The sequence below is a fragment of the Protopterus annectens genome, chromosome 11.part0 (assembly GCF_019279795.1).
Source record: "Protopterus annectens isolate FY-2018-M chromosome 11.part0, PAN1.0, whole genome shotgun sequence".
Taxonomy (NCBI): Eukaryota; Metazoa; Chordata; order Ceratodontiformes; family Protopteridae; genus Protopterus; species Protopterus annectens.
Window position 1 is genome coordinate 341,706,736 of NC_056745.1, and position 25,455 is coordinate 341,732,190.

Consider the following 25,455-nt stretch of genomic DNA (forward strand, 5'->3'; position numbering starts at 1 on the left):
TGGAAAAATCCAGGATTTTCATGGAATTTGGCATCTTAGACAAGAGCACCATCCATGGCAACCTGTTTTCTTTCTCATATTTATTACTTATAATAGTGTCAGCTTACGTTAGTGTTCTGTACAAAAATCTGTTTTAATGTTGCATGTATGTAGAGGCACCAGAGAATTATAACGAAATCACAATAATGACAGAAAATTTCACTTAAAAAACATAAGTATAATTCCTGGATTTCATCTCATGAAAATGGAATTTCATTTTCATGAGAATCATAAATCTGAGTTCTCGATCATATGCTAGACACAGCAAATCCTTGTATTTGCAAAAATTTGTACCAAAATATCTGTTGGGGCAGAAAAGAACATGCTCCCTTATATAACATAAACCCACCTCTTGAGCATAATATGCATAACCTGCAGACACCTCAACAAAGAAATTCATATTGGCTGCTTTCACCTTACTCTCCTTATGTTTTTCAAACCTTATGTCAAGAAGTGACATTAATTTCTCTTGCATCTTCACATGGACATCAAGTTCTTCTATTAGCATCCCATCTATATTTTCATCATGTTGTATCACTCAGAGTACAGTTTTCATACTCAATGTCCCAACTGTGAATAAGAGAGTCTCAATCAACTACTTACGGAAGGTTGCTATAAAAACCATCTTTCCTGTTTTGCTTTGAACCCAGCAGTGATTATCCTGTGAGTCGTGAAACTGGCATTTGACTTTACCATTTTTTAACCCTGATTCCTTTGCAGGTAACATCAGCAACATCCACACTGGTATTATTGACATCACTGCAGCTTTGGGCAGCCTTGGCATTTCAGCCTTAAGATACTTCCTACCATTGTTATGCTGTGATTTGCAGCACCATGTGCACCTAAGACAGTATTTTAATTTAAAAATATATTAAAACACATAAACATTAAAAATCTCAGTAGGCAAGAGCCCGGTTTTATCCAGCAGGCATGGCACTAGAGGCAGTACCAAAAATATCTGATGCCAAGATATAGTTCATGGTTTATGCTTGATGTTTAGGCCAAATAGAGTAATGCAATAAGGAGACCAAACTAGAAATGTCAGACTGGCAACAAGGGAGATGTGGTTAAAGAATCTATATCATGCAATATTTATGCCTTCTACTAACAGTATGATATCCTCAGAGTTAGAAACTGCAGGGTATGTGGCATAGACTGCTGTATTATATATCATGGGGATAATCTGGGTGACAATAGCTGTCTAAGGTTATATCTGAGCAAGGTTTGTATAGCTGGCAGGTAGGGAGAATAAGGCCTTTAGCTTCCTGAGCCATTAAATGGGTATCCAGGGTTAGAGCAGTCAGAAAAGTATAGTTTCAGATAAAATAATTCATGCTCTCAGCATAGATTCCTGAGATAGATCTGTAACATGAATCCTGAATAATGGTGTATTATGTGAACTTCAGACCTACTGAAGTTATAGTTCTGATATTTGTTGAACCCATTACCTCTCTGTTTGTATTTTATTGATTGATTATGTGATTGAATAATTAGTTGGGTAGATGGGTTGGCTGTTATACTATGGACTTCATGCAACTGTACAAAAGATAAAAGGCATGGTACACTGCAAATCAACACTTACAAACATTGCATTTTAATACAAAATATTGATACATGATCATGGTTTAGATATCATTGAGAGAAGTTAACCAATAAAATCACTAGTTTGCTTCTCAAGTGCATACCAATAATAATGTAATTATTATTATTATCATGACAGACTTACTTTTAGCACATTCTGTTGTGATGTAGCAGGTAAAGGGTATAGAAAACTTTAGGAAAATATGGCCATACCTTGGTTTGGTCTCATATCATAAGAGATACAGGAAAGTACCAGACATGACACATAAGGTACTAAAAAAATGGAAGACAAAATGTCAGACAAATTAAAGGGAGGTTAGCAGTTAGACAGTCAATGGGGCTAATAAAGGAATCTATAGATGATATCAAAGAGGGTGTAAGGAAGAAGAGGTGAAATAGGAAGATGCCACTGTAGCTGAAAAAGATGCAAAGGACATTTATGAGAAGAGAGGTAGATGCATAAGGGAGGGTAACAGGGTAAATAACAGGGTAATAAGGAAAGGCATGGAAAATACAGAGTATGAAAAAGTAGCCAGGGAGTTAGGAGGAGCAATTAAGATGTAAAGAAAGCAAAACTGTGTGAAGTAACAGAAAATATCTAGAAAGTGTAATACAATACAGTCTTCAGATATTTAAATAAAAGAAAGAAATGTAGATACAAAGTAACTAACTTAGTGTCTTTATATGGAACCTAAAGATTGCAATAGGTAATGTAGATCCAACAAACCACTTTTTCTACTCAGTCTTTATAAAAGATGGAAAAGTAGATATTATGATAAAGAAATCTGTTATAAAAAGTGCATGGCAATTGCACTAACAGGCTGGGTAGTCAGTAGTAAGTCACAATGGAAAAGATAATACAAATAGTAAAAAGGCACTACTTTTACATGTGTTATATCTATGTACTAAAGAATGGCCAGGATCTTAGGCCACTCTTATCAGTGCCTATTTGTTTGGATAGGGGTGTGGGAAATTAACGGTAAGAAATGTAGCTTCCTTTCATAATAGTAGAGGTGAAAGAGACTTATAAAATTACTATGTGGTCAGTCTCACTTTGTTTTTAAGGAGTAGATGAATAGGGCAGTTTAAGTACCATGTGGTGATATCTTTGTGATGAGTATTGTGATACAAGGAAGAGCAGATCATGGAGATTCATATTATCCAACCTTATGGATACATCAGGGAGACTTGGATGATGTAGCAAAAAATCATTCTGGTGAATTACTTTATACAATGGCACATGGAATACTAATGAATGAAAATGGAAACGGGTTTCTATTCTTAATTATGTGTTTGGCTCAGTAAATTGGCTGTACGGAAAAGCCAAGGTAGAAGTGGTAAGAAAGTCTCTCCACTTTTTGGACAAATAGTCTGCAATATGACCTTTTTGGTATTCTTGTTTCTAGAACATGGGGATATTAGTGATAGTGGAGGTGGTGGTGGTGGTGTGTGTGAATATGTGTGTGTGAGTGTATGTGTGGGTGTGTGTGTGTGTGTGTGTGTGTGTGTGTGTGTGTGTGTGTGTGTGTGTGTGTGTGTGCATGGCCAGGCCAAGTACATCATTTTATGCATTAGCCAGAGAGGCCTTACCTGACAGCAGATGCAAAAAAATGATTTAGATGTACTGAGTTATTTAATTAGATCTTTGCTACTATTCAAAAGCATAAGACAACGTGGTTGAACCAGCATGCAGATGCAGATGACCTTTGTGTCAGTAAGGAAGTACAAAGTAATGAAAAGGAGTGGAGTTAATAAATTATAACTCTCCTTCAGACTATGAAGCCCAGATGCACCAGCTAGTGTGAGTTGATTCCTCTCTTTTTGACTTTTAGTCATCCAGTGGAAAATGCAGATAGTGTTGTGGAAAGTATCACTGGACTGAATCATGAAAGTGGCTGTGTGAAGGACAGTACTAAAGCTAACTCTTGCTAGTTGTCACCTCAAAAATCAGACCACGGGATTTGCAGATAATTTTCCTGAGCATATATCTGGAGATCATATCTTAATAATATTATACACCTACATAAATGAGATGAAACAGATAGAAAGAGGAACAATTATGACTGGAAATGGGAGAGGTTGTATTCACAGAGCCTAAGGAAAGTAAAAGATTACAGTCCTGATGTTCACAATTGTTAAAGGAATGGCAGCTGAGGATAAAAGGAGATGGGGCTAGTTTGTGATTTCATAAATACATTTATGTATTTATTTAGAAAACCACTTAATTTTCAATGGGTTTACTGTCGACAATTTTCTGCACTGTACAGTTCATCCCATAGCATTTAATTTAATTGATTTCTATTGAACCTTGAATAAATCTCTTATTCTTTCAACAGTAGGTTTACTGGAAAGCATATACACTGTAGGCACACTCAAAACATAGTCTGAGTCTGTGCCATCCACTCAAAATCTGTTTTAGATAGAAACTTCCTACCACTTGTGGCCTTGTGCTTTAAGTAATTGTTGTGCAGCCAGTTCTTTCTGCAAGTGCTTCAGTGCCCTGGTCTGTAATCAGTAGCCTTACAATCAGTAATCCTCTTCCACAGACATTTTGCTGGACAGCTTTTACTCTCTCTGCTTTTTAACAGATGCTGAAATTTACTCTTTACTGTTCTTACTCCAAAACTATTTATTTGTCTTATATTTCCTTCAAATCTCTAGACTTGAGACTCCTATTATTGGTTTCCTCCTGTCTCTCTTCAATGGCAGAGTATGCCTTCAAGCAAGTCACCTTTTGTTGCCCTTCCTTAAGTTTATTTCTTCTTGCCCAGACACTTGTTAAATGTCTTTCAGCTCTGAGCCAGTATTTGTGCCCAATTTACCATCAACTCAGTACATTCATCCTCCTCTTTATGTAAAAAAAAATAAAAGCATGTTTTTATTTTTCTGTAGAACTGTTCCTGCAAGTAAATAGATCTAGAATTTATACAACAGTGAAGTTTGCAGTTGGGACATCTGTCTGAGGGTTATATTCTTATGTAAATTGTTTATCAACATTTTAGCAGCACAAAACGAAGAACTTTGTCCACTATTAGTGGTCAATTGTCTTAGACTACAGCAGCAGCTTCCTTGATACTCTCTCCTTCCATCTGGGCTACAGTGATTGTTTCAGCAGTCCACTGTCTCCCTTCCTTAAGTTTATTTATCCTTTGTCCCAGAAAGTTGTGAAACCACTTTAATTTCTAAACCAGTATAATACTATAAATACTCATAGGAATGAAGGAAGGCTAGTATCTACCCTCTTTCTAGATTTTCCAAAGCCTTCAACACAGTCTCACACTCCATCCTCCTACAAAAACTATAACCTAGGATTTGATGAAACCTCTGCTGGATGTTTTAACAGCTATCTTGCTAACAGATCACAGGCTGTAAAATGGAACAAAGACTTCTGTCCTTTCCTTCCATTATCCACAGACATCCCCAAGGGTCCATTATTCCACAGACATCCCCCAAGGGTCCATTATTAGTCCCATTCTTTTCAACAACTTCATTAATAACCTTCCAGATGCCCCCAAATCAGCCACAATAATTCAGTACACCAATGACTCCATCCTCATGCTTAGCACTCAAAACCTTAACAACTTTCAACAAATCACTCAAGATTCCTTCTCATCCATTGAAGCCTGACTAACTGACTCACAACTTTCTCTTAACCCCCAATAAGCAAACGTATTCTCTTTACCCCAAGATTCCTTTGATATTCTCTCATCAAATAGCACTAAAATTGAAATAATCCCGTATGGTAAACTGCTTGGCATCTACTTGACAACAGTTTATAATCTGACTGACACATGCAACATACAGTAAAGAAAACTGATCAGAAATTGGGTTCCCTATACATTGTCAAAATTGTCCTCACTCTGACCAAACCAGAAAACACTTCTCCTGTACCCTACTATTCCCAACATTCTCTTCTCAACCTCTGTTTTCACCAATTTAAGTCTCTCAGCTCTCAAAGCTCAAGCAATGCTATAGGAAGCTAGCAAAGTTTGCAGTAACTCATCCACAAAAAAAATCCCACCAATACCTAACATTTGAAGAACTAAACTGGCTTGACTTAACCCACTTACTATCTTGTTACTATCTTGCTCCCAAATTACAACTACTCGTAACCTCATCTATAAATCTACAAACTGTCCATCTCTGTCAACTCTAATCCAGCCATATAGACCAAATAGACCACTTCACTCAACTCAAAAGCTTTTGCTCTACATCACTAAATCTAACTATACAGTTGGTGGCAGTCTATTCTCAATGTCACCAAATGTCAACAAAATATGGAACTCCATACCTCTCTGTCTAAAAATAGAACAACATCTCCAATATTTTCAACAGATGCTAAAGTTATGCCTGCAGAATCTCTGTCTCTCTCTCTCCCTGCACCCCTAGACTAAACCATAATTTAACACTTCTTCCTACTCTTCAACTACGTCCTTCTCATCTCTTTCTCATAACCCTTTTCTCTGTGCTCTCACTCGCTGACTATAACTGACTACTAGTTCGCACACACTTTTCCACTCACTTCATTCAGTCGAACAATCGTCAATGAACAGCACTTTTAACAAACAGGGATGTCATCAAAAATAAAGTCACTGAATGGCCATAGTTGGCCAACATAAAGGGGATGTGATCAACTACTAGCTTACCAGTAACTTACCTTTAACAGAACCTGCTCTTCCCCAATTTAGTGCGACCTCAGAGTTGGTATATATAATTACCCGGGGGGTGTGGGGTGATGACCTCCCATATAGGGGTGGGCTGGGGCACTGTTTCATGTTCACCGAATCTTTCTGTTATGGAAAATATGTAATGTTGATTTTGATATATCATTTGATAAGCGTGAACATTTTTTCTTGTTTTTCTGACAAAATGATCCAATACCTTTTGGGGACAATCAATCACACCAAAAGTGCAAGTTAATAACAAATTGATTTGTAGCATGGACTTTATTCTTAGATGTGAAGGCTGTTTTCAATATAAGTTTTAGTCTTCGGAAGTATTCTTTACTGAGTTTTACTCCCATTTGTTCATGTTTTATTGGCAATACTTCATCAGTTCCCAAATATTTATACACCCCTTCCTGCTCAAGGTCATTTATTTCACATTTCTGAACTAGATTGTTTTGGTTCTACAACTTTTCTGCTTTAAAATTTGCTTTTGCACATTTATCAAGCCCAAATGTCATTCTTATATTATCTGAAAAAGTGTTAACCACTTGCAGTTGTGCTTTCAACTCCTCATCTGATGAACTGTACAGTTTCATATCATCCACAACAAGTGGGTGAGAGATCTTTATCCGAGTTTATTTTCAGGGAGCCAAATTATAACCGAGACATAATCTGTTAAATAAACAGCTTAATGGGTTATGGATAAGACAAAAAACAGCAGCGACAAAGAGTCAGCCTGTAATATCCTCCTTTGAAATTTTATCCCTGGAATAATAGTTTGCTCTTTACCATGGCTTAATTGCAAAGTGGCTTGCCACTGTTTCATAGTCACTGTAATGTAGTTCATCAATGTAGGATGTATTTTATACATCTGTAAGCACTCCTTTATCCATGAATGTGGGATGCTGTCAAATGCCTTTTTGTAATCTATCCATGCCATAATTAGATTATTTCCTGTTATACAACTCTCCATTATGCTTTATTTAACAAAAATGATTCTTTGTTACATATGACTTCCTTTTACTGCCCTTTTTATTCTATCGCCTTAATTGAGTTTTCTTCTAAATGACTATAAACTATGTCCGCAAGAAGTTTCGGTATATAGTTGGTACATAATTGGAAGGTTAGTTATTGGACTATAGTTAGTAGGATGGTTTACAGGTTCTCTCTTAAGGAGCAATATTATTTGCGCTGTTGTTAAGCAGGTTGGTGTCTGTTTGGGATGCACATATAAGTAGTTCTTACTCAAGGCTAAATCTCTGTGCAAAGATGTTAACACTTAGCTAGACGTTAAAGACTATGTCTGGGCCTGCTGTCTCCATTCAGGAACTTTTCTTTATTTTCTTTCAATTTCTCTGCCTCTTACTTCATACCATCTCATATCCTGTACATTTAAACTTGTGTTTTAATTTTTCTGTCCATTCAGCATGTTTGCTATGTCGCACAGGGTCTTCATTAATATTTCTCCAAAATGTCTCTATTTCTTCTTTTTTGTTGATGTATTTATTCCTTTTGCTTTGTTTCCTTGTTCTCTATAAAATGTTTTTGAGTCATCAGTCATCATCATCTTCTATCAGCTGTTCCTGTTAGGGGTCGCCACAGCGGATCATCTATTTCCATTTCTTCCCGTCCTCTGCTCTTTCACACCAACCGCCTGCATGTCCTCTCTCACCACATCCATAAACCTTATCTTAGGCCTTCGTCTTTTCCTCTTACCTGGCAGCTCCATCCTTAGCATCCATTTTCTAATATACCCAGCATCCCTCCTCAGCACATGTCCAAACGAACGCAATCTCGCCTCTCTTGCTTTGTCTCCAAACTGTCCAACCTGAGCTGACCCTCTAATATACTGATTCCTAATCCTGTCCATCCTAGTTACACCCATTGCAAATCTTAACATCTTTAACTCTGCCACATCCTGCTCTGACTCCTGACTTTTTGTCAAAGCCACCGTCTCCAACCCATATAACATAGCTTGTCTTAATACCCTCTTGTAGACCTTCCCTTTCACTCTTATTGGTACCTGTCTGTCACAAATCACTCCTGACACTCTTCTCCACCCATTTCACCCTGCCTGTACTCTCTTCTTCACCTCTCTTCCACACTCACCATTACTCTGAATTGTTGATCTCAAGTACTTAAACTCATCCTCCTTTACCAACTCTACTCCCTGCATTCTCACCATTCCTCTACCCTCCCTCTCATTTACACACATATATTCTGTTTTAGCCCTGCTGACCTTCATTCCTCTCCTCTCTAAAGCATATCTCCACCTCTCCAGGGTCTCCTCAACCTGGTCCCTACTCTCACTACATATCACAATGTCATCTGCAAACATCATAGTCCACGGGGCCTCCTGTCTAATGTGAATTTTTTTATTTTATACTTTTCCTTTATATTTATCTATATATCTTCTAAGTTTTTCTGCCTGTGCTGATATCATTAGTTTATCATTTTCAATAGTGTATGATACAGCTTGTTTTTTTCTGATACTGTGCTTTGCTTTTATGGTGTCCACCATTCTATGTATTTCTGTTAATCTCTTCCTTCTTCTATATCATTCTAACAGTGACACTTCTTGTCTTAATTGCTGTATAGTTTTCCCTATTCTGTGCTTCCTAATGGCATTTTATTTCTTCCCTTATTGCTTAGTATTTTTGTGCTAAGACTTTATCTGTTATTAGTTTAGCTGCACAGTGAATTTCTGTTAGTATTTTGATTACTGTGTTCAACTGTTTTATCAGACTTCTAACATTTTGGGCTTATTTATTTTCTGTAATTTATTTTTTTTTTTCAATCCTAATATGTCTATCCATCTCTATTAAATCAAGCTACTCTTCCCTTAGATCATTTTCTTCTAAATTAAGGGTACTTTCTTTGTTGTGAGTTTTCTTCAAGCATTCAATGGAAAGCTCCAGAATGTCTTCCTTTGACATATCCTCTTAATTTTATTCTGCATTATCCATTGCTCCTTTATATGGGAACTCATTGGCCCATCAATCCACAACATTGTCTATGCCAAAGTTGCATTGTTTCCTGTTCCTTGCCTTGCTTTGCAGCTCCAACTGAACCTTTGTACTGGTTTACCACTGAAGGCTCCAGACCATTATCATGTGGCAAGTGATCAGATGCTTCCTCTTCTACCTGTTTCTCCTTAATTTGGGTACTCACTGTTCCCTCATGTTTTGATAGCACCTGAGATGGATTTTTTTACACTAAATCCTTTACTTTGCAGGTAATCCATAACTTCAGTTTCTATTTTTAACTTCTCTTTTACTAATCCTCTTTTCTATTTCCCCCATTGTTTTCTTATTTTTTTTTGTGTTGTGAAATTTTCCATATCTGGAAGACTTGCCTGTATTTATCTTCAAATATCTTAGATGCTGCTATTTTTGTATCGATTAGTTTTGCTTTCAGCTTTGCATAAATGTTGCACCATATTCAGTCTCTTTTTCTTTCCCATGTCCATGTTTCTTCTTCAGATGTCTCTCACTCCACCTGTTTCCCCTTACTTTGGGGACACGTTCCATCATGCTGTATTGTAACCTGTGTTAGACTTTCCACACTAAATCCTTCACTTCACTTCGCTGGTATTCCATAACTTCAGTTTCTATTTCTTTTATTTCTGCCTTACTAATCTTCAGTTCTACATTTCTGCTTTGTGAAAGTTTTCATATCTGTGAGCCTTTCCCTGTATTTCTCGTCAAATATCTTCAGAATTGTTTTTGTATCGATTATTTTGGCTTCCTCCTTTACATCAATATTGCACCATATCAGATCTCTTTTCTTTCCCATGTCCACATTTCTTTTATATTTCTCAGACATGTCTGGGTTTTATTCTTTATATTTTCTCACTTCCTTTGTTGCTTCTTTTTCCAGGTAGCCCAAATTTTCTTTGTTTATGTAATGCTTTCCCTGGATCTGTTATATTAATAAACAGAGATCTACATTTGAAGCTTTTTTCTTGTGCAAGTAATTTTTTTACTATAATTTCACTCTAAATCTTTTGAATATCATCTACCTGGGAATACTGAGCTTTTTGCATAATAGTAACAATATATAAGTTCTTCTTTATCCTCAAAAGTCTACTCTATTATCTTTGTGGCTCTTTTTTGCCCTATCAGTTTTTGTGATTTTTCTGGACTACTGCTTCCTTCTATAACCAGGGGAGCCATTATGGGAATGTTTCTGAGGATTCTACACTGTCATTTTTTCCAGTCTTGACACCGGTGTGTCATCGAGGTTGGGCACTGTTTTACCTTGGGACTTATGCACCCAGTTATCTTTTTTATTTTTTAACCTACTGTTTTGCACGGTATATGCAATATAAGATAAAGTCTATTTATCAGTATCACCTTGGTAAGATTTTTTGAAAACAGGACCCACCACGTAAAGGTACTCACCACGATTAGAAGATGACTTAAATTCCAGAAATACTACTCTCCTTTTCTTGTTGGTTTCATCATCTCTCCATTCAGACCCCTACAGGGCTACAATATAACTTGACAATGATGCCAGAATATTCAGTCAGTGGCTTAATATAACTTTTCATTCAGCATAAATTAAAACTCAAGATGCAAACCAACTGGCACAATGTGCAACAAATGATTGATACAGGACTTAAACTAAGGTGTACAAAACAGTGGCACAAGGTAGAGCGGTTGAGGAAGCTGGAGGTGATGGAGATAAAGTGCCTGAGATATTGCAGTTGCTGTGTAGGCTTTTGGGCCAAGCAAAATGAAAAATTCCTGCAAAATTTGAAATGATAAATGCCACAGAGAATCTGGTTGGCTAAACAGAAATCACCTGTTAGCCCACAAACAAACATGTGCAAACATGCAGTTAAATTAGTTCTGAAGTCCTTATGATATCAATATTATTGGTAATGGCATGAAACCAGATGAAAGTTTTTCACCTGTAGCTTGTTCAAATTCTCTGGTATGTTGATTTTTGGATCTAATGAATTAATGGATCAAGCTACCCATCTATATCAAGCAAAGTTCCTCATTAACACTCTTCAAGAAAAATCTTGATGAGTGGATGGGAAATAGGAAATACACCCCGGGGATCACTTCTGTGGCTCTGCTCGACAGGGGCACAGGAAATTAACTTTCTTGGGTTGGCGTAAGCCAGAGAACTTTGTTGGCTAGGCTTACTTAGGCCCTTAGCCTAGTACTTACCTATGAACCTAAGATAAACAACTGATTTGCATTTCTTTGCTCTGAAGAGAAGCCTGTGCATAAAACTCTGAGCAACGGTGAAGCAGTGGTACATAGGAAAATGAAATTGTCTACATGGAGAAGAGAAGCAATAGAATTATTATGTTAGGGGTCTGTGCTGTTTACAGCTGGTGAAAGTTAAAGTAATTATTAAAAATCAACTTATAAAAAGATGGTAGAGTTGGGAAGCCGTGTCCTTTGGATAGAAAACATTGCAATGGTGTGCAATATATCAGAGTGAGGGACAATAAGGAAATGAATATACTTACTGTGCTACACTAAGGACACAATTTTATTTGTGATGTACTGACTGGGACCAGACAATGTGTCCACATGCATGCAAACACACTTGCACACATACACTTATGTACATGCATACACAGAAACAGATTCATAATGATTCTGAGTACTGATAATTAGATGTGATTATGCTAAAAGGCACTCAAATAAAAAATAATTTGATTTTTGCAGAGTGACTTACTCCTTGCACCCCTCCTCATGGGGGACACCACTCGCATGCCCCAACTTATATAAACTAACTCCATGGACACACAATAATAGGGAAAACAACAAAGCCACGGTTCACTGAAATTCATTTTTATCTCAACGGTGATGCACTATCAGCACTCAAACTAATTCTTTTTAGATAAGTTGTTGTGTTTCCACAGAAACACATTTACATGTATGTACACTGACATGGATGTTTACACATAAAAACATTCCCAAGCATACACTCAAACACCCACATAAAATGTGCAGACTAGCATAGAGAGAGAGAGAGAGAGAGAGAGAGAGAGAGAGAGATTTGAAAGAGAGCCATGCAGAGAAATATGAGAATTATGGGTAGTGGGCAGCAGATGAAGTATATGTAGAGTAAGGGAGGGGTCCCACGCATCTTAGATGTGTGAATGTGAATGACTGGCTCTGTAATAGTGGCTTGTAATAAAATTCATGTAAAAGACTCCTTCTGGGGCCTATGCATAAATCTCACACCCATGCCTAGCATGGCCTGTACAACCAAGGTAACTCGTGAACATTTCATGAGCAGACAGGGTTCTCATCTTACTTCAAGTGTGTGATAGCAAAGTAATTTAGGGAACATATTATTACCAAGAGTAGAGGGTAATGTCAAATTAAGGGAAAGGAGGCTACAGGGAAATACTGAATTAGTGACACTGTTAAGAATGAGGTGGGATTATTTTATGCTCTGGTCTCATATGAACATGATTATAATTAAAAAAAAAATGGTCATTGGCTATTGCACTTTCTGAGTGGTTTTCTAGCATCAGTCTTCCTCTTACATAAATATGCCAGAGCAAATTCCAGAAATAGACTTAATTTTAGATAGATGAGGTGATTTGAATGAGCTCAGCTCTCATACCACAATGATACCTGCCAGTTTTAAACACAGGACAGCTTGGTGATGACTGTACAAATCTACCCACTCAAATGTACATATGATGCAAACATACTAAATCTTACATAAATGAATTTTATGTAATGGTAATGTATGAAAACTAAAGAAAGAAAACACCCCTAAAAGAATATCTTCTCTGTCTAGAGTAAGAGGGGAATTCTGTGTCATAATTATAAAACCGTTTAAGAATATAATTCTAGAAGATGAAAAAACATACAAAGCTGATATAACCTCCATATGTAGCAGAAGGAACTCTAAATGATTAATTAAGGCATTTTACTATTACTATATGGAAGTTATAAAAAATATTGTTTTTCTTTTTCTGTTTTGGTAGTGTGTAAGATAATTCTTAAACAGCTCCAGAAATAAAGTTCTCAGTCCTCCTCTGTTTGGTTTTCTGAAGAGAAGGTCCTGTCTCCTAAACCTAGTAAACTTCTTTGAAAAGGTTGCAGAAGCTGTGGACAATGGTCACTTTGTACATGCTGCTTATCTTGACCTAAATATATATTTGATGCAAACCATTTCCTCCACCAATTGTTTCAGAGTTGACGCAGTATCTGTAATTGATGTTGGTAAGGTATTTTACATCAAAATATAATTATGTAAATATTAAATACCTACAAATACCCACATACCCACACAAACACCCAGACACACACACACAGACACATATACACACACACACACACACACACACACACACACACACACACACACACACACACACACACACTGCTAAGGAAACACATCTCATATGTCTCCCTGAGAGTAAATGAATGAAAAAATGAATATAAGGCGTAGCAAATCTTTTTCCACATCCCCCCACCAAAAATGCAGGGCATAGAAACACTCACACCCCCATTACTTGGTGAAGTAAATTCAGTCAATGAGGCTAGAGCTTCATTAATCTCATTTAAAGAAAAACATTCATAATGGGACTATATGTTGTCAGTGTCAGTGACCACTCACTCCACTTCCCTCTGTCTCTCACACACAAGCAGACACATACACACAAGCACGCCCACTCAGATAGAAACACACATGCGTACTTTTCTTTCTTTCTTTTTTACTTTTTCTTTAAACTTTACAATTGCTAAGCAACAAAGTCCTGTTTAGCGAGTGTAAAATGGTGGCTGTATGTTTTTTGTACTCTTTGTGCCTCACAACAACTTAATATGCTGCCATGAAGTGTCAGACTATTTATTTTTTTCAGCAGTCATTATCTGTACATTAACACCCTGCTGGAGAAAGTTCATTCTCTAATCAAAATGGCAATGTACAGGTTGCCCTTTTTCTAAGCTCTATTTATGCAGAGAGGGGAGAAGGTGACATGAGGCATAATCACTTTATTGACAATATGGTAATAAGTATTTGGACCAGCTAGTGGCTTCCTCAGAGGACACTCAGAATTGCACATCTGCAGCAGGAGCTACGATGTATGAATTGCCATGCTTTCATCCTGTCAACTCACAGATAAAAACCTATTAATTTTTATTTAAATTAAATTAATAAAATATGTTTTAGAAAAAAATGGAGCTGCTGCAACACATGAACCAACCCTGGCTTTTATAAAATTCATAAGACAATGTTTCGGTCATAGCTGAAAAAGGTCGTCTAGCCAGTCTACTTACCTAGTTAAAAAATTGCAGTAACTAACTACATAAATAAAATATCAGGATGGGTATTCATACATTTAAGCTAGGTCTCTGTTGTTTTAAATGTGTAAAACAGCCAGATTCACTCATGTTACTAGAATATTCACAGATAAACAAGATCATTTCAGCTGTGTAGTACAAAGTTTTACTCCTTACTGTTCCAAAGTTTAAAGAAGATTAGGGATGTCTTCTACTTCAGATCTGTCACAGATAGGGGTTATCTGCTTCTTAAAAATCAGGACTAGGCAGGCTGAAGGTCACCTACTGCTTAAGGTGTATGTGATTGGCAGGGCTAGTCAGGAAACGTGGTCACAGTGTTTATATGTAAACAGAAGGTGTATGTGATTGGCAGGGCTAGTCAGGAAACGTGGTCACAGTGTTTATATGTAAACATAATCTTACCTCCTTCAGGTGTATAATAAGCAGTACTACTTACATTATAATCTGAAAGGTAGGCAGAGACCGTAGTTATACAATATTCATTAGAAGCAGGACCATGTGTCATCCGGCATCGTGTGTGTGTGTGTGTGTGTGTGTGTGTGTGTGTGTGTGTGTGTGTGTATGCACGTGTGTGAATGTTTGTGTGTATGTATGTATGCATGTGTGTGTGTGTGTGTGTGTGTGTGTGTGTGTGTGTGTGTGTGTGTGTGTGTCTGTGTGTGTGTGTGTGTGTGTGTGTGTGTGTGTGTGTGTGTGTGTGTGTGTGTGTGTGCATCCTTTAGAGAAAAATAGTCACTCTTCTTTCAGCTGTGAGAAAGGAAAGGTTGCTTACATCTCAAATATTGGGGTCACGCGTATTCCATGAAGTTTACTGCTAATAGTCAACTGGAAACATTTTCTGTGTTTCGGGTATGACAGAGGAAGGATGAGCCATATTATGAAGTTCACGTGTGTTCATACTTATGGAATTCTTACAAATTTCACTTTTTATTATAGATAGACCTAAAACAGCAACATCTGAGAGGCAACCCAGACAACAGTGATCAAAAAAGCACAAAATGTAATAGTAATGTATTCATAAGCCAATAGCCATCATAGTGCAAAAAGTAATCACAAATACAATGATGAGAAAAAGACAGGTAAAATTGAAGGTGGAGGAATGAGGGAAACTGATTTTTATACAAATCTGCATACTAAACAGATCTGGAGAGTGAGATAAGGAGAAAGGGAAGAAGGAGATTTGTAGGGAAAGAATGACAACATGAAGGAGTTCTATGAAGAATGTTGGTGATAACAAAAAATACAGGGCAAAATAAGACAGCCACATAGGTTCATAGATTCATAGGATGTTACTAGGCTATTGACCCAAGGGTCTTTACAAGCCTAGCCTTTAAATCTCAATATAATACTAGATGGGAGATATCATCTATGCCCAGGGTTTTCCTAGCAAGGACTGCCCATATCCAGGAGAGGAACCAGGGCAATTCCCCGGCAGAAATTTGCAGTTTCCCATCCAGGCATCCAGTTTGAGCTTAAACAGGGTCATGGAGGTGCCCTGCTTGATATGGATTGGAAGCCTATTCCAGAGAAGTGGTGATCTTTGAGAGATGTATCTGTCTCTCCAGCAGGCCCTGTTTATGTCTCAGGCAAGATTGAGGTCCCTGGAATGGGTGAGCCTAGTCCCATTTGACTTACAGATGTGCAGAATTTCCATTAAATTTGCATCAGAGATAGCACTGTAAATCAGAAATATGTTTCCTCTGGGTAGTCTATATGCTACTGAGTACAGTGACAGCGACTTCAGTCTGTTCATGTAAGACATAAGATGGAGACCCTGAAATGTCTTAGTAATCTCTGAGGTCTCTCAAGTTGCTGCAGGTGTCTGGTATTGTACATACCAAAGGGAGCATTATATCCAATAATAGGCCTGATGAGGAACGAGTACAGGGGAGTTATAACCTCTTTTACTCTTGAGACAATGCCTTTGCTAATAAGGTGAGTGAAGTAGAATGGCTTCCTCACCATAGACCAGACATGGTGGTCAAAGCTGAGGTCACAGTTGTCTCTCAAGTTGCTGCAGGTGTCTGGTATTGTACATACCAAAGGGAGCATTATATCCAATAATAGGCCTGATGAGGAACGAGTACAGGGGAGTTATAACCTCTTTTACTCTTGAGACAATGCCTTTGCTAATAAGGTGAGTGAAGTAGAATGGCTTCCTCACCATAGACCAGACATGGTGGTCAAAGCTGAGGTCACAGTCAGCTTGTGTTCCCAGGTCTCTCACTACTGAATTGGTACTTAAGGTATTATTGTTTATTTTATAATCAGCAGGGACATTGTTTTACTGAAGAGAATGATGATGCATTTTTTAACATTCAGTTTAAGGCCATGTCTTTAGCACCAATCATTGGTCTATGTAAGCCCCTTTTGTTGACATAACTAGGGGATTCAATGATAGCACCTAATTTGCAGTTGTCCACAAACTTGGTTAGCCACAGCCCCTCCATTTTGGCCTGGACTTCTAAGAAGCATATGCCAATCAAGAGAGGGCCCAGCACTGATTCTTGTGGGACCACACTGGTGACAGGTCTGCAGAGATCAAAGAACACAGAAGAGTGAAAATCGAATCACTGATACTGAATCACAGATGTCCCCTCAGTGTTAGCTTGCACCCAACTGTGTAGGTGCAGCAACACCATGGTATAAGCATAAGAAGTAGATGACCTCATAAGGGGGAGTGCCATGCTTGCTGTAAGCTTATTGGAGCTCCGTGGCCTGTGTTTGCCCTTAGTTAAGCACAGCTAAGGAAGGGGGTGTGTCTGAGTCTGCCTAGCAGTGTTTACATTGCCTAAACAGGTGTGCATGTCGCACACTAGGTTTTAAACCAAAAAAAATAAAACACAGGAAATAGCAGCTTTGTTCACATCTGAGCAGTGGGTATGTGTGGCATGCCTCAGGCTTAAACTGGAAGGGAAAATAGCAGTAGGAAGGCAATCAAGGAGAACTAGCATAGCTGACAGGATGAGAATGCTGATGACCAACCCACAGTGAGGAGAAGGAGAAGGGAGTACAGACCCAGGGTACTCTACCAGGGGCTATATGAGCTGGAGATAGTGGAGCGCTATAGTGTGGACAGGGACATCCTACAGCAAACTGTTGAGCTGTGCCGGCCATGCCTCACACACAGAACCAACAAAGGGGAACCCATCCCAGTGGATACCAAGGTATGTGTAGGCTTAAGAATACTAGCCACAGGTACCTTCCAAAGGCCAACTAGGGATATCATGGGGATCTCACAGGCATCAGCATCCGGGGTGTTCCACCAGTTCCTGGATGCCATGTCAGCACATGCCGGTGAGCACATATATTTCCTCAACACCTGTGAGGCGTTGACCAACAATATGCGTCTCTTCCACCAAATAGCAGAATACCCTGAGGTAGTGGGTGCTATAGACTGCACGCACATACACATCAAAGCACCACCTGGTGAGCTGGGTAGGGTCTACATAAACCGAAAGGGCTTCCCCTCCATCAACTGCCAGGTCATGTACGATGCCCAGGGCATTATCATGAATGTGTGTGCTGGCAGCACTGGAAGCTATTACAACTCCCACATCTGGAATATGACACAGCTGTACCAGAGATATGCTAGTGGGGACATCCCATATGACCACTTAGTTGGGGATGCTGGTTACGCACTGGAGATGTGGCTTATGACACCAATTAGAAATGCACACACACCCGAACAAGAACTCCATAATGAGGCACATGCACAAACCAGAATCATAATAGAGCATGTGTTTTTGATGCTCAAGTCATGGTTCCAGTGCCTGGACATATCTGGTGGAGCCTTGTAGTACTCTCCAGTTACATGTACACAGATTTTCATTGTATGTGCCATGCTACACAATATGATCCTGCAGAAACAGCTGCAGCAGGAACAGCATGGGGCAGGGCCACACAGCCTCCCACAATTGCCAAGGCCAGCACAGGCACAGAGTGACTTGGAGGAGGAACAACTTGAGCCTGCTCATGTATGCAGAAGGAGGCATGCCCAGTATGCCCAGGGTTTGGTAAAGAGGCAATGCATAGCACATACACTGACATGGTAAAGACCCAGGGAATGACACCTCTCTCTGACTCACACATATAGTAAAAGGGATGCCAAGCATGACACTACCTGTGTTTACCATGTATAGGGAGTGTACTATGTGCTTCCAACATAGTCAGCCCTCCAGCACCATCCTCAATACTGACACAGCCACAAGGTGAGTCACTCTTCCTGTCAATTGTTGAATAGAGTAGTATGTTCTGCTAGTTGTATCTATGGTATGGATGGTGAGAATGCAAGGGAATCGGTGGCTGAATGGGATGGCAGCAGATAGTGGACACCTATATGGGCAGCATGAAATCCATTACAAATACTGGTGTCAACAAAGTAGGCAGTACTAGACAAGGTGACAAATCCCACTGCAGTGCATGTGGTGGCCAAAATGTGTGTCCATAGGACACACACATGCATGTTAGTGAGGCTCACATACCCAACAATAGCCTCAGCCAGCAGGATATGTGTAGATGTCCATAAAGAAAGGCTGTACTAAGGCCTCAAATTGATGGCAAGGGAGAACAGCCCCCCTCCAGACCTACACAGACAGACTACAACAGGTCAGGCAGTTGTGTGTTAGTTATGAAGGGTAAGAAGTCTGAAACTGAAATGTAGATCAATAAAACCTAAGATCTGTACTCTACTGATATGCCTCTAGTCTGCATGATAGGCCAGAATACATAACAAAATGGAAGCCAACAGAGTACCTGAAATACCAGGACAATCATAGCAAATATTTACAGTTGTCAGGTGGGACCCCCCCACAATCCTATGTAGAAAAGGAATAACATGTACATGTGGGTTTAATAACAGTGAAGCACAGATTACCTGAGCTGGCCCAATTTACAGGATAGATTGTTGCATGTGTACAATATGCAGAGGTCTGTGTGTTAGGTTGTTGTGTGTTGTATATTGTGTGGAAGTGGTCAGCATGTAGGCATGGACGGTTGTGTCTTAGTGGCCTATGGCCAGTACTGTTGATGACAGGGCCATGTTCTGACAACTGCAGTGCCAACTACAATGCATCCCAGCATGACCCAATTCAGAAGTCATCCATACTCTCTGTTCAGATGTCAATATCTGTCAACATCCGAAAGATGGACATGCCATGAATGTGGGCCCAGACATACACACAGTACACAGGTGGAAATACCATAGACAGAGTACATAAAATGTAACTGTCAACTGCACACACCTTTGGAATTGAACATACAGGTTAACAGCACATTAGTTGTCTGTGCAGTATGGAATACTGATGTAGTCTGTCCAATCACTGGCGGACCACAAAAGGCACAGCTATAAAGTAATGAGCGGCTGCCTATGTCCCCATACAACAAGGCAGCATAAGGGGAATATCCCAGGTATATCTGTGAGTGAGCTGCAAGAAGCTTCCATATCACACATGCACTCAGCTCACCCCACCATCAGCTACAGGTTTATCACAGGTCATATCCCTGCTGTTGAGAATGAGTACAGTATGACCCCCCTTCTGTATGGGAATACCCACATAATGCAGCATGCTGAAGAGGTATCCCATGCAGGTGTGTCCCTAGCTCTAAGCAGGACCCTGCCAGCATCCAGAACAATGGATTAATATAGACAGGAACTATTGCCATTAATACCTCACACACTTACCCTGTCACCCCAGGGAAATCCAGTGGCTTGCAGCCTGGGACTGTAGGAGTGACAGAATGCACTGGCCTGCCAGAGATGGCCTGCATCATTACCAAATGCCCTACAGTCCTCTGTCAAAGGCCTGTGCCTCACCCGTACTGCCATTGCATGTTATCTCATGGGGTGCCAACTAACAGCATAACACAGTCCACAGAACACAAATGCAAGGCCATGTCGACATATCCCAGTAGCATGCCCACCATGTCCTACTGCATGAATTGTGGACCAACCCCTAAATACCGCTAGGATGAAGGGACAACTATAGGGATACTTCTCAGATATCTCTTTCATAATGTTAAGAACAGGATAGAATAATAGAGTGGGGGGTGTAGAAGCATGGATGCCATGGACTGTGTGAAGTCTGAAACTCTGATGTGTGCCCATACTACCCCTGCCTGCAAACACAGTAATGGGAGGGCTGCAAACCTGCTTGTAAACCACAATGTGATTGGGAACTAACCAGATATATGAGCCCTGCCTCTGGGTAACCTGGGTGAATCTTTACAGCTGAGAGGTATGGCCACAGCAGGATATGGCCATTCTGTTATGTTGATAGATGTACAAGCAGGGGATCCTCAGCCACCACAGTACCAAGGTGCTGGACCATTTACACAGACCCATCAGCAAATTTCTGCAGCTACCCCTCCAGAATGGCATGAGTGCAAAAATATGTAGGCTGCAGACCACAATACTGGACACAGCTTCATTCATCTTGTATTTCCCAGGAAATAACTGTGAGAAAATAAGTATATCTGTCAGTAGTTGATGACATAATACATAACAGAGTAAAACAATACATATATCTGAATATCTCTGTTAACACTAACCATATAACACAAGCAGTAAAGACACAATAGTTAGAGTATCCCACTGTCTTTCGCCCATTGTGACTCCATATTGTCAACCTATCTACAGATATCCTGCAGAAACAGGTTGCTAGCTATAGGTGTAGAATACAAAATCCTGCACTGGAGTACAACCTACCTGGAATGGATTCACACACTCAATACTGAAGGTCATACTGGGCATACTCCTACACTTAGAGAAATGAAGCCCATGTCTGACAACGAAATACAGAAGGTCATACTGGGCATGCTCCTACACTTAGAGAAATGACGCCCATGTCTGGCAACAACAGTGGACTATACATATCTGTCAGTTGCAGATGTCAGTGCACACACACCACATTGCACACCATTCATGCTTTGCACAGACATTGGATAGGAATACTCACACATATCCAAGGCCAACACACTATACTAGGTCAAACACACACACACACACACACACACACACACACACACACACACACACACATACACACACACACATACAGATGTGGGGATGAGAGAGGCAGACAGTGACAAAGAGATTGTCATCATGAGGCCTGTCCCACCCACCACATATCCAAACTGGCCAAAATCACATGATGTGCTGATGTCAATCACTATAGACATTTGCTTTCGGTAGCCCTCAGCCCTATAGTGTCTATGAGGCTTATGATAACTGTGTAACATGATAGTACAAATCAGTATTTATCTAGCATTTGTATACCCAGTCCAGTCAAATGTAAAGTTGTGTGTGACTGAATGTTGTGTGTGCTTTTCCAGAGGAATGGTTTATGGCCCATTCACACACACTGCACTTCCCATTGCCCATGTTAGCACTCATGCTGTTTGTCACCTTGAAATAACCATCTGGCCAATTCTCAGCCTTTTAGGCTCCGTGGTGCTTGTGGCAACTGGATAATGCTATAGTGTAACATACTACTTAGGTAGGAGTTCTAATCCCAGATATGACAACTGTGAAACTCTGTGTGTGTGTGTGTGTGTGTGTGTGTGTGTGTGTGTGTGTGTGTGTGTGTGTGTGTGTGTGTGTTTAGAGATTAATGATTTTGAGGCCATTCACAATCACTACACCTCCCATTGCCCTACATTAGCAAGCCTGCTGATGTCAGTCACATTGAAATACCTTTTTGGACATGGGACAGCCTTATAAGCTCCATGGTGCATGTGATAACTGTATAATGCTATTGTGTGACATACTACTTAGGTAGGAGTTCTAATCCCAGATATGACAACTGTGAAACTCTGTGTGTGTGTGTGTGTGTGTGTGTGTGTGTGTGTGTGTGTGTGTGTGTGTGTGTGTGTGTGTGTAGGGATTAATGATTTTGAGGCCATTCACAGTCACTACACCTCCCATTTCCCTACTTTAGCGAGCCTGCTGATGTCAGTCATGTGAACAAGAACCAGCCCTCTAAGCTCCGTGGTGCATGTGATAACTGCGTAATGCTATAGTGTAACATACTAGTCAGGTAGGAGTTCTAATCCCAGGCATAGCAACTGTGTGTGTGTAGAGATTAATGCTTTTGAGGTCATTCACAGTCACTATACCTCCCATTGCCCTACTTCAGCAAGCCTGCTGATGTCAGTCACCTTGAAATACCCCTTTGGACAAGGACCAGCTCTGTAAGCTCCATGGCGCGTGTCATAAATATGGAACCATGTAATAGCAGTGACTACACAGGTATGGGTGTGCATCTCATCTGTGGCAAATGTTTGTGTGTGTACATATGTATGTGTGTACCTCAAAGATTTTGGCCCCATTTACACCTAGTACACATCTCAAAGCCTGATTTTAGCAGTCCTGCAGATATCATCCACCATAGAAGTACCTGTTGCCAACCCTAAACCATGTCAGGTCAGTGGTGCATGTGGTAAATGCGTAACGATAATGGTCCTTAAAGATTTAGATAGAGGTTTGAACCTCACCCCAGGCAAATTTAAATATCTGTTTAGGGTAAAATTATTTTTGGGATCTCTCACCCACTACATCACCCAATGCCAGTGTTTACAATGGCTGGTGATGTTCCTCACCTTAGAAGTACCTTGGGGCAGCTTCCAATCTATAAGCTCCGTGGTGCATGCGATACATGCAATACACTGTAGAAGCAATGCATAGCTAGGTAGGGGGTTGAATCTCAGTACTGGTAAGTGTGTGTGTGTGTGTGTGTGTGTGTGTGTGTGTGTGTGTGTGTGTGTGTGTGTGTGTGTGTGTGTGTGTGTGTGTGTGTGTGTGTGTGTGTGTGTGTGTGTCTGTCATCAGTATCCTGTGTGGAGGTTGCTGTGATTGTGTAATAACAGGGTGCATTATGGGGTGGGTTTTGCAAAATTATTATGTTGAGGACCTAGTATATGGCACAATGTCCACCTTACAAGGACAACAGATGTCAAACACCAAAAAGGCTGGTGTAGACAATCATAGCCCTACATGTGACATTATGGATTGGTGAACAATATAGGCAACCCTTCTATTACTCAGAGAACACTCTCTACCCATGTCTCATATACAAACACACTTGGCTAGTCAACAACCACTATACTGGCAGTAGCCTGCATATTGCCTCACAGATAGTAACCATGGTGCGATTGTAGTGAACTACATGCCTGTTGACCACAACAGTGCCACTGACATCAGAAAGTACTGTGATTTGTTACATCTCCTGACTGAGTGTTTGTTATCCAGCAAGTAAAAGGACATGGCATCCTGTTCCATCCCTGCAGTAGGCAAATAAATACTTGCATTGGTCCTTTTGCTATGTTCCCCATTGGATACATGCAACAACTGTAGAGTCTGCAAATGTAACCCACAGAGGGAATACGAGGTCTTATACACATGCTCTGTATGGACAGATGCCACTAACTCCACTGAATAACTGTATCATGCTGTCAATGTAGGTGCAAGCACAACCTCAGTTCCATAGCCAGGTCTCACTGAATGAGGTCAGGAATGCTACATCAGAAGATAACAATCTGTCCACACAACATGCCCCAGAAACCTCAAGTACACTTTCACATGTCAAAGAACATGTGTGTGGGACATGTGCACAACCCAGATACTGTCCATGTTATGGAATATAGATCACATCCATGGGAAGCAGTGCACATTACTGGCCACCCACAATAGTAACCCAGATGAGAGGATGGTCAATACAATACCCATCTGTGGGGACCACTCCAGGGACTACACCCTTGAGCCACACTGGCGACCATTTCATGTGGCATGATGTCAAGGTATTCTCTTTGCCTAGCCTTGTACAGCCTTCAGGCCTATTTACCTACTACACACCTGTGAAGCAATGAACCTATGCATCTCAGTACTAGCAAGTGTGTGTGTGTGTGTGTGTGTGTGTGTGTGTGTGTGTGTGTGTGTGCATGTGTGTGTGTGTGTGTGTGTGTGTGTGTGTGTGTGGATATTAATGATTTTGAAGCCATTCGCAATCTCTACACCTCCCATTGCCCTACTTTAGCACACCTGCTGATGTCATTCACCTTGAAATAACCCTTTGGCCATATACCACCCATATAAGCTCTGTGGTGCTTGCGATAACTGTGTAATACTATAGTGTAGCAAATGAGTTAGGTAGGAGTTCTAATCCTCATCCTGCTAACTGTGATAATGAGTGTGTGTGTGTCTTCGTTGATACCTGCTTTTGTGGACATTCATACTTACTTCACTTCCCTTATCCCTCCTTTAGCACTGTTGCTGATGTCACTCACCTTTAAAGATACCTTTGGACAGCCCTCCAACATGTAAGCTCCATCTTGCATGCAATAACTGTGTAACACTGTAATAGCAATACATAGTCAGGTAGGGATTTCAAACTTAGTACTGGTAAGTGTGTGTCATCAGTGTCCTGTGTGGGTGTTGGGGTGATTGTGTAATGACAGGATTCATTGCAGTGTGTGTTTTTCATTATATTCAGGACCTATATGTTCCATTGTCCACATTACAAGGCCAACAGTTTGCAAACACTGTAGAAATTGTTGTAGACAATCCTCAGCCATAAATGTGTACAGCCATGTGCAATTACTATGTGACAGTATGGATTAGTAAACAATATAGACAACTGTTATAATACCCAGATACCACTCTCCACCCATGGATCATGCACAGACACACTTGGCTCTTACCCCCTTCCTTTCTTACTTTACTTACTTTCTCTCTCTCTCTCTCTCTCTCTATCTATCTATCTCTCTCTCTCCCTCTCTGGTGGATGTGGAAAAGTACATCTGTTTGCATAGGCAGCAGCTTGAGTTTTGTAAGTAATGCTCATGATCAGCTGATGGTCTGTGCATGAATTGCAGTCCCCACT